The sequence below is a fragment of the Nomascus leucogenys genome, chromosome 2 (genome assembly GCF_006542625.1).
Source record: "Nomascus leucogenys isolate Asia chromosome 2, Asia_NLE_v1, whole genome shotgun sequence".
Classification (NCBI taxonomy): Eukaryota; Metazoa; Chordata; class Mammalia; order Primates; family Hylobatidae; genus Nomascus; species Nomascus leucogenys.
Window position 1 is genome coordinate 69,093,808 of NC_044382.1, and position 9,658 is coordinate 69,103,465.

Genomic DNA, 9,658 nt, shown 5'->3' on the forward strand with positions numbered 1-9,658 from the left:
ACATTAAAAATTTGTTAAATTTTAACTGCCGTCTGAGGACATTGCAGGGGGCCTTTGGGGTTCCCTTCTTTTGCATTCCTTAAAGACCCACCGGTTTTCTGTCCCCCGCCAATCCCCAATGTGGTGTGCCCCCCTGACAGTTGTTGGGGTAGCAGGCTGGACTTCTTTGTGTGGATGCTTTGTTTAAACCCAGTCTTAAAGTTTGGGCTCTCTTTCCACTGTGAAGGGCAGATGGACAGAGGCCTGGCGCGTGTGTCCCATCAGCCTGGCTTGGGGTCCACACAGTTCAGCAGCTCATTGATATTTTCGCAGCTAAGCCGAAGTACTGTGTAAGTACTGGGTAAGGCTTTCTTTCACCACCGACTTGATGGCCTTCAACCAACGACCAGGGAACATTCGATAGATAGAAACATCTACAAAAAAGGACAGGAAATCCCAGAGAAGGAAAATTGGCCCAGGCTAAATCCCGGGTTGTAGTTCCTTACTGAGCCTGGCTTCCTCTTAACTGTTTAAACATAGGACTTGGCTCCTCTCATGTTTCTGTGTCCATCTGAGCTCAAGTTGAACAAAGACTCATGGGCCGCGTGTTAACCTGGCTCCAGTGCTTTCTGAAGCTTGGGACGATGACAATGGGGGTGGCAAGTGTGATTGGCCTTTCTGAACGCCACCAGGACCAAACTGTTTTCTGTGTGTGGCCCCTGGCTGCTCACCTTGCCAAGGGCAATTCCAGGATCAGCTTTTTACTTACATTCTGCAGAGGGCTTTGAAGACAAGTGAAACTGCACTGGAGGCCACACACAAGTCGATCCTTCCTTATAAGACCCAGAGTGGGACCTAGTCCAGCTGCACCAGGCATAGCTGAATCCTAACACAGTGCAGTCTGTTAGGTCATGGATGCCTGGAGACCAGGAGGTCACATCATCTTGTCATCACAACTACATTCAGGATGAGGTCCTGGAAGTCACCTGGAAACATGGGTAAACATGTAAACATGGTAGACCCACTCCTGAGATTAGGGTCAGACAAAACATAACTATACGAATCAGCCTACAGACATGCTTCTGTATTCAGAATTTGAAATTCTCCATGTCTCATCTTGCTTGTGATCATAACAATCCATTTGACAGATGACAAAACTAAGGCCCTGAGAGCAGAGAAGGAACATTTGGACACCAGGAGACCTGGAGCTATCACTAGCCTGAATGCCAACTTTGGGCATTTGGCAATCATTGGTGATCCATGGTACCATTCCCCAAACTGTACCATGAGAGGTTAGACTTCCGTCAATAGGCTCCAGCAGCTTCCTTCAAACTCTTGCCATGTTTATAACTACATTAGTGGAATCCCATCTTTACTTTTACTTATTTAATAATTTAAGCTGACTCCCCTTTTAAAACTTAAGTATATTTATTTCAAAAGGAATGGGAAACATTAAATTCATTTATCTCCAGTAGTCTTTCTAATCCTGTGCCAGAGAAACCCTTATAGTGCAGAATGGTTTTACACTGGTGATGTGCCCCAAATTCAAAGTAATCTGAACAAATCCCATGGCTTCACTCATCGACACCCTTTCTAGGTTCTCTTCTAACCAGCTGTCTCTTGTTTCAGGCAAGCATGAAGTCTGTAGGTCTTAAAGAGTTTTATTTAAGCCCCATCTCCCCTGCCCATATCTGTCAATACGTACCTTTGACCTGGCCTACAGTTTTCCAAACTGCAGGATGTGACCCACTGGTGCGTTACGAAATCAGAATATATAATCGCTAGGACTATTTTTTTTAATGTAATAGAACAGAAAATATCAGAGTATATCACATGTAGTAAGGGTAAGTGGTGTCTTGTGAAGCTTTTGTTTCAGTTATATACATGTGTGCACTGGGCATGGTGCCATTCTTAGCGTGAGATGACATCAAAAAAGTTTGAGCCTGGCATGGTGGCTCAGGCTTGTAATCCCAGCACTTTGGGAGGCCGAGGAGGGCAGATCACCTGAGGTCAGGAGTTTGAGACCAGCCTGGCCAACGTGGTAAAACCCCGTCTCTATTGAAAATATAAAAATTAGCCAGGCGTGGTGGCGGGCGCCTGTAATCTCAGCTACTCGGGAGGCTGAGGCAGGAAAATGGCTTGAACCTGGGAGGCATAGGTTGCAGTGAGCCAAGATTGTGCCATTGCTCTCCAGCCTGAGCAACAGAGCAAGACTCCGTCTCAAAAAAAAAAAAAAAAAGCCTTTGAAATGGGCCAAGTGCAGTGGCTTGTGCCCTGTAATCCCAGCACTTTGGAAGGCCAATGTGGGCAGATTGCCTGAATCCAGGAGTTTGAGTTTGAGACCAGCCTGGACAACATGGTGAAACCCTGTCTCTACAAAAAAATACAATAATTAGCCGGGTGTGGTGGCATGTGCCTGTAGCCTCAGCTACTCAGGAGGCTGAGGTGGGAGGATCCATTGAGCCTGGGAGACAGAAGTTGCAGTGGGCCGAGATTGTACCACTGTACTCCAGCCTGGGTAACGGAGCAAGACTCTGTCTCAAAAAAATTAGAAAAAAAAAGTTTGAAACATAAAGAAATGATCAATATTTCAGATGATGGATATGCTAATTACCCCATTCTGATCGCTATACATTATATGTATCAAAACATTACTATGTACCCCATGCAATTATTATTTATCATTTAAAGAATAAAAGCTACAATAATATTAATTACACATAATTCTTCGTTTAAAAATGTTTGAAAGCTTTTGACAAAGACTCTGAAAGATATGGTTATCCTGTCTGTTTCTCAGCTGAAACACAGAACCAGGGTCCTCAGAGGGAGGACTGACACTCAGGTTTTTGAGGATCAAGAGAGCAGGGATGAAGTCACATGAAGACGAAGCGGGTTCCGGAGTCTCTGCCATCACTCATCCACTGTGCAGAGTTTTCTAGCTGCTGCTTCTGCGAGGAAAGAGGCCAGCGCTGGCTCCTGGTGCTGGCTGGTGTGTGTTCTCCCCTCGTAGGCTGCTTCCACATGGAGGATTTTAATAGCATTTCGTCGTCAAGGGGATTTCTCCTTAAACACACACATGAGTGCGGAAGGGGAAACAAAAACCTTGAGCAGGAAAGCTTAATGACTGCAGCAAGCAGCACTGTCTCTTTAAGATCACTCCCCCATTGGTAATTGGGCCCAGCTCTTGGGTAACTAAGATAACATCCCTCCCAAATCCTGCCATTTCTAGGCACCCTTAGTCCCTGTATTAACTGTGGGGTTTAGCATAGCCTAATAGTATAAAGTCCTAAGAAGTCATTCCTAGAAGTGTCCTTGTAGAAATGCTGCTCCGATAGGGAGGTTGTCTGAGGACTTCAACAAAGATAAGATTCCAACTCTACCACACACACACGCACGCACACACACACACACTTACTTATTTACCTAAATGTCCAGAGCTAGGAGTGGCCAGGGAGGAACTTCTTTGGCCATATAGAGGTTGGTCTGAGTTGAGGCCTGAGTCATTTAGAATTATCCCTCTCAATCTGGGAGCAGAAGTGACTTGCCCAAGGTCAACTTATGAGTTGACGATAAGATACAATATCTCATTCTTGATTCACAATTCAATACTTCCTGTTTAAATGATAATTAAAAAAAAAAACCCACCCTAGTATTTCCTTTATTGGCATCAGCTCTTCAGCCTCTTCGATCCATGCCCTTTGCCAGGTAACTTACAGTCCCTCCCCACTTCCCTGCCTCTTTGGGTTTGACTATGTGGCTTGCTTTGGTCAGGAGAGTGAGGTCAAGGCTATGGTGTGCCAGTTCTGAGCCAGGCCTCAAGAAGCCTGCATGTTTCTACTTGTGCCCTTGCACCTCTGAGAAGCACATGGCATGAGAAGCACATGGCATGAGAAGCACATGCCGGCTGCTCTCAGGGACAGAGTGGAAGCCCTGTGGAGCAGAGCCATCCCCAGCCAACCCCAGCCAACCCCAACCTAGATGTACCAGAGTGAACCCAGCCACGCAGAGCCTACCCACGGTTCTGTAGGAATACACGGTGCTTGTTTTAAACCACCAGCTTGGGAGCGATTCCTTACTTAGCATCGTAGGGGCACAGTTAACCATTTCAATAAGATGTATTTAGTAATGACAGTAAGATGTATGCAATGATAACCATGTCAGACATGGCTTTAGATGCTTTATTTGAATTATCTCATTTAGTCCCTGTAACTGTGACAAGAGGTAGGTGTTATCATTGACCCCATCCTATGGATAAGGAAACTAAGGCGCAGAGAGGTTAAGTGAAATGTCTAAGGTCACATACCTGGTAAGCAACAAGAATGTGAACCCAGACCACCTGACTACAGAGCACACATGCCGGTTCTTCATCACTATGCTGCTATTTTGCCCTATGTCAAGTCTCCCCGAGAAACCTGCTAATAGTCCCTCCCTAACTAAACCCCAGGTCTGGAATTATAAAAGAAAGAAACCTCACCCTGCACCTTCCCCACTCTAATGTTCTTAACTTTCTCTACTTTATACATAGGTCTCCAGAAGAAGAAACCTCAGCAATTTACAGGCAAGAGATTTGCTCTCTAAACCCCTCCTTCTCCCAGAAGAGCTCTCCTACCCAGAGTCCCTCATGCTCAACATGCAGTGCAGACAGAAATAGCAGCGATCTACATGAATTGTGGATCCACGCACTCATTCCAAGATCTTCCTTCAGCGAGCAATGGATGCTTCATGCTTGTGATCCTCACTACCCACCCTACAAAGACCTTGCTAATGCTTAGAGATCAAATTATTTGTGTATCTTTTCAGTGGAGGAAATGATCCATCCACCTGATAGTGTGTGGGCTTGTATGCCCTCCTTCTTTTTCCCTCTCATGGGAAAACAAATCAACTGTTTTTCCTTTTCCTTCTCCCAGACTGCAAGTCATGCTGTCTCTCACCAAGAAGGAAAAGTTGCATCTGAGTTATCGCTGTGAAGAAGTAGTTTGCAGGCATGAGCATCTGGCATCTTTTTGTCTCTATGTGAAGAGGATCAACGCAATTCATGTTTTCTTGTTCGCACAAAGCTAGATTTGAAAATTCCTGGAAAATCAAGGAAATGTTTAGAGAAGTTGTTAAAATTTTGGGAAACAGGAAATGTGAGAGGAAGGTCAGGTTTTCATAGTCTGGATGTGCTATGGGAGAAGTGAGAAGGGGTGAGAAGATGGGTAGGGTGGGCTTCCTTCTTTTCTAGGCACTCATCCTCTGATTGGCCAATGTGTTGGTTTCCTAGGGCTGCTGTAGCGAATAAAACAATAGAAATGTATTCTCTCACTGTTAGGAGGCGAGAAGTCTGAAACCAAGGTGCTGGCAGAGCAGTGTCTCTCTGATGCCTGTAGGGGAGAATCTGTTCCATATCTTTCTTTTAGCTTCTGGTGTTGCTGGCAGTCCTTGGCACTCCTTGACTTGTAGACACGCCACTCCAGTCTCTGCCCTCACCATCGCATGACAATCACCACCTCATCTCCCTCTGTGTCTGTACCTGGCTCTGTGTCTCCTCTCTTCTTAGAAGGACATCAGCCATACTGAATTAAAGTCTACTCCACAGACTTCATCTTATCTTGATTACATCTGCAAAGACCCTATTTCCAAATCAGATTCCTAACAGGTTAGAGAGAAGCTGTCACAATAGCTCAGGTGAGGCACGATGAGGACCTAAGAAGAAAAGGAAGTATGAAAGGAGCTTTGGGTATTTTTATTTTTATTTTTATTTGTTAGCAGAGTTCACAGTTCAGAAAGACCATGGCTCTCAGAGCTAAAAAGGTGCCCAGAGCCCCCAGGTCACAAATCGGAGACTCACAGACTGCATTGGGCTCACAGATGTGTTTTAGTTGGCTCAGGCAGCATAGTTAACAAATTGAAAGTGTTGCCAATGTTTAAAAGTCAGGAGGTCTCCTATAAAAGTTCAAATTTCCAGATTTTTTTTTTTTGAATGTCAGATGATCTAGTGTTCTTGCCTTCCCACATTTCAACAATGGGCTGGCACAAAGGCATGAACATCCCCTTTGGAGGAAACAAATCTACTCTCCACCTTTTTTTCAATCCCACCCAGCCATCTCACTCACCCACTCGCCTGCCGACCTCTGTCAGGTTTGACTTCTTGCAAGGGAGGAAAGGAAGGCCAAGAGACAGAAAGACTTTGCTTTCATGATGAGTGCAACCGCAGATGAGTCCAGCAGGGGCAGGTTGGGGTGGAATGGCCCCAACTCAGACACCTTCAAGGTAAAGAGACAAAGATACCAAAAAAGGCAATGCACAGCCTACAGGTAATTTCAAGAGAAGGGCTCCACCCAGAAGCCAACCTTTGGGTTCAGACAGGACCCTGGATTTCCTGCAGAATTTCTTGTGGGAGATGTTAGACAGAGAAAGGGAGAAAAAGAACACAAGGGCTGGAAGCTGACCCTGACAGCGGGAGAGGGAGTTTTGCTGATGATCCTTTGCATGCTGAGGCTTTGTGCTTTAAAGGGACTTTCACATTCTGTTTTTATTAACTGTACAGTGCAGAGCAGATGGCATCACCATTCCCTCTTCATGGGTGAGGAAATGGGGGTCTAGAGGATTTACTGTGAACTCTCTGAGGTTTGATAGTATGTGATAGGGAGCTATTTAAATTCAGGATGTCTCCCTGTGAGCCCCATGCTCTTTCCAAGGAAACACCCACTATTTTTTTTTTGAGGTAGGATCTTGCTCAGTTGCCCAGGCTGGAGTGCAGTGGCACAGTCATACCTCACTGCAACTTCAACCCCTAGGCTTAAGCCATCCTCCCACCTCAGCCTCCTGAGTAGCTAGGACTACAGGCATGCACCACTATGCCCTGCTAATTTTTAAAAATTTTTTTGTAGAGACAGGCTGTGTTTCCCAGGCTGGTCTTGAACTCCTAGACTCAAGCTCTCCCCACATAGCCTCCCAAATTCCTGGGATTACAGGTATAAGCCACTGCGCCTGGCCAACACTCACTATTATGAAAGTTGTATTTGCTCTCTGGCCACAGGCTCTACTTCATTTGTGTCTGAAGTTTCAACTCAGGCCTGGTCACAGCAAAAGCTAAAAAGGTTAGCTTACCCCAGAAGGGACTGAGTTATCTAAAGAGAACAATCTCTAATTAACCACTTACCCAGACCCTCCCTCCCACCTTCCCTTTGCCCTCTCCTGCTTCCTTCCTTCATCAAATAGTAAACTATTAAACACCTCCTAAGTGCCAGGCAGTTTGGCAAGCACCAGGATTGCCCTCTGGTGCTCACAAAGCAGTGGTGATTACTGAGCGAGCTCACAGAGTGCAGTGAAGTGTTCTAGACACACAGAACACTAAAGCGAAGCCATAGAAAGGGAAAGGGGCCCAGGAAGTCCTTCTCAGGCCCTGGGAATGTGCCTGACTGACCAGGTGGAGTTCATTCATTTATTCAGCAAATAGTTAATGAGCATCTACTCTGCACTGGGCACTGTTCTAGGTGTTGAGGTTCATCAGTGCCCAAAGCAAAATAAGTGTCTGCCCTCAGGTTGCTTATACTCTTGCGAAATGTCTGGACGAGTAATTTACGTGGCTTTAGGCAGATCCTTTTCTAAAAGCTATTGCATTGCCTAAGTGGAATAACAGATCCTCATAACAGCAATAACAGCTGTAGAGATATTTACATTCTGTATTATTGGGGCACAGAGCAAGGCAACAGCCAATGCGGTGAGACATAGACCAAACAACCAATGGCCATGAACAAGCTAAATATATAAGTGACCTCATTTCCTGAGGCTTCTGCTTCTGGAAGTCTGGAGGACCAGAAAGCCCTACCGCTGTAGAAGTTCTAGATGCAGGAAGGATCCTTTACACAACAGCGTAACCAAGACAGTCACAGGCTGCATCTGAAACCTGAAAAAACAGCCCCCATCGTGGTTCTGGGGGGATTGTTCCTCCCCAGGCAAGGTCCCCTTCTTGTCTAAATTACTTCCAGCCAGATAAGGGGCAAAGATCAAATCTTTTCCACAATAAATGTCTTTATGATGATACAGGGGGAAAAAAAACAGTAGCCATCCATGCCCCCAAATAAACAAAGAAAAAGAAAAAAGAAAGATAGCAGTCCTTATCTTTGAGTCCTCATTCACCACGTAGAGTACATCTGAGAACACCCATGGGTAGGTGGACTTGACCGTCACAGTGGGAGAAGGGGCCACTCAGGGAGCACAGAGAAGTCACGCTTTGCTTCTGCTCTCAAGCCTTGTGGCATCCTACTTTAGTACCCTTTCATAAAATAGAGTGCTGATAGAAATTGGGACTTTAATTCTAGTTCCCTTTGACAGAATGTAGCAATTTGGGAGAAAACAGAATGTCTATTCTTGAATTAGTGATAGTCGTTAGAAATAATAGCTATAGGCTTCAAAGGACAGAGAGATAAAGTTAGGAGCCATGGTCAGTTGAAAGAAACATTTCTTGATTAGAGAGCTACAGCATATGCACAGGGCTTGGATAAGTGTGGTCTTTTTCTGACCACTGAAAGAAAAGAAGCAAGACCTGTCCTAAAATTACCAAAAGCTGTTGCAATAAAAAAAAAAAAAGTCCATGTTAATTAGAGAAAAAGAGAGAGACATTTTACAGAGTGAAGGAAGATCACATAGGTGACCACGCCAAGGAGACGTGTAAAGTTTTGCAAAGCATCATGAGGAAGAGGAAAAGAGCCACGAGTAAGACTCATGATTGTTAAGGGTTAGTGAAAGAAATCTCTACTGATTCCACAGTGTTTGCATTTCTCTGTTTTTTAAAATACGAAATACTATACAACATAGTAAATGTGTATGCTTAGTTGCATTAATAAAGAACATTCTCTGTCTTTTAAAAATAATCTAAATGGGCTGGGCATGGTGGCTCACACCTGTAATCCCAGCACTTTGGGGGGCCGAGGCAGGCAGATCACCTGAGATTGGGAGTTCAAGACCAGCCTGACCAACATGGAGAAACCCTATCTCTGCTAAAAATACAAAATTAGCAGAGCATGGTGGCACATGCCTGTAATCCCAGCTACTCAGGAGGCTGAGGCAGGAGAATCACTTGAACCCGGGAGACTGAGGTTGCAGTGAGCCGAGATCATACCATTGCACGCCAGCCTGGGCAACAAGAGTGAAACTCCATCTCAAAAAAAAAAAAAAAATCTAAATGGTAAAATAAATTTTAGGGTCTATTGCCCACTTGAATGAACCTTTCTGGAGCCAATAAGTTCAGATTTCAAGGTTTCAATTCAGGCACTACAGTTCACCCAGAAAGGCTAACATAGGCATAACCTGTGGCCTCCTAATTCCAGAGCAAAAATCACAGTATGATCAGTTATTTTATTACTCTCTGATCATTTATCACTAAAAATTACACAGCTTCCATTTTCTTCTCTGTCAAAGCTTTATTATGATACATCATGCTAGTCTAAATCAATGCTTCTCAGATTTTCATGTATATTTAAATGACATAGAATGTCATTGTTGAAATGCAGATTCTAATCCAGTAGACCTGGGGAGGGGCCTGAGAGTCTGCGTTTTGACAGGCTCCCGGGGCTGCTGCTGCTGTCGCTGCAGGCATGTGGACCACACAGTTAGTTCACGCATCATCTCTGTTCCAGCCACCCCCACAATGTTTAAGTAAAGGAATACTCTGGAACTATGGTCCTCAAAATTT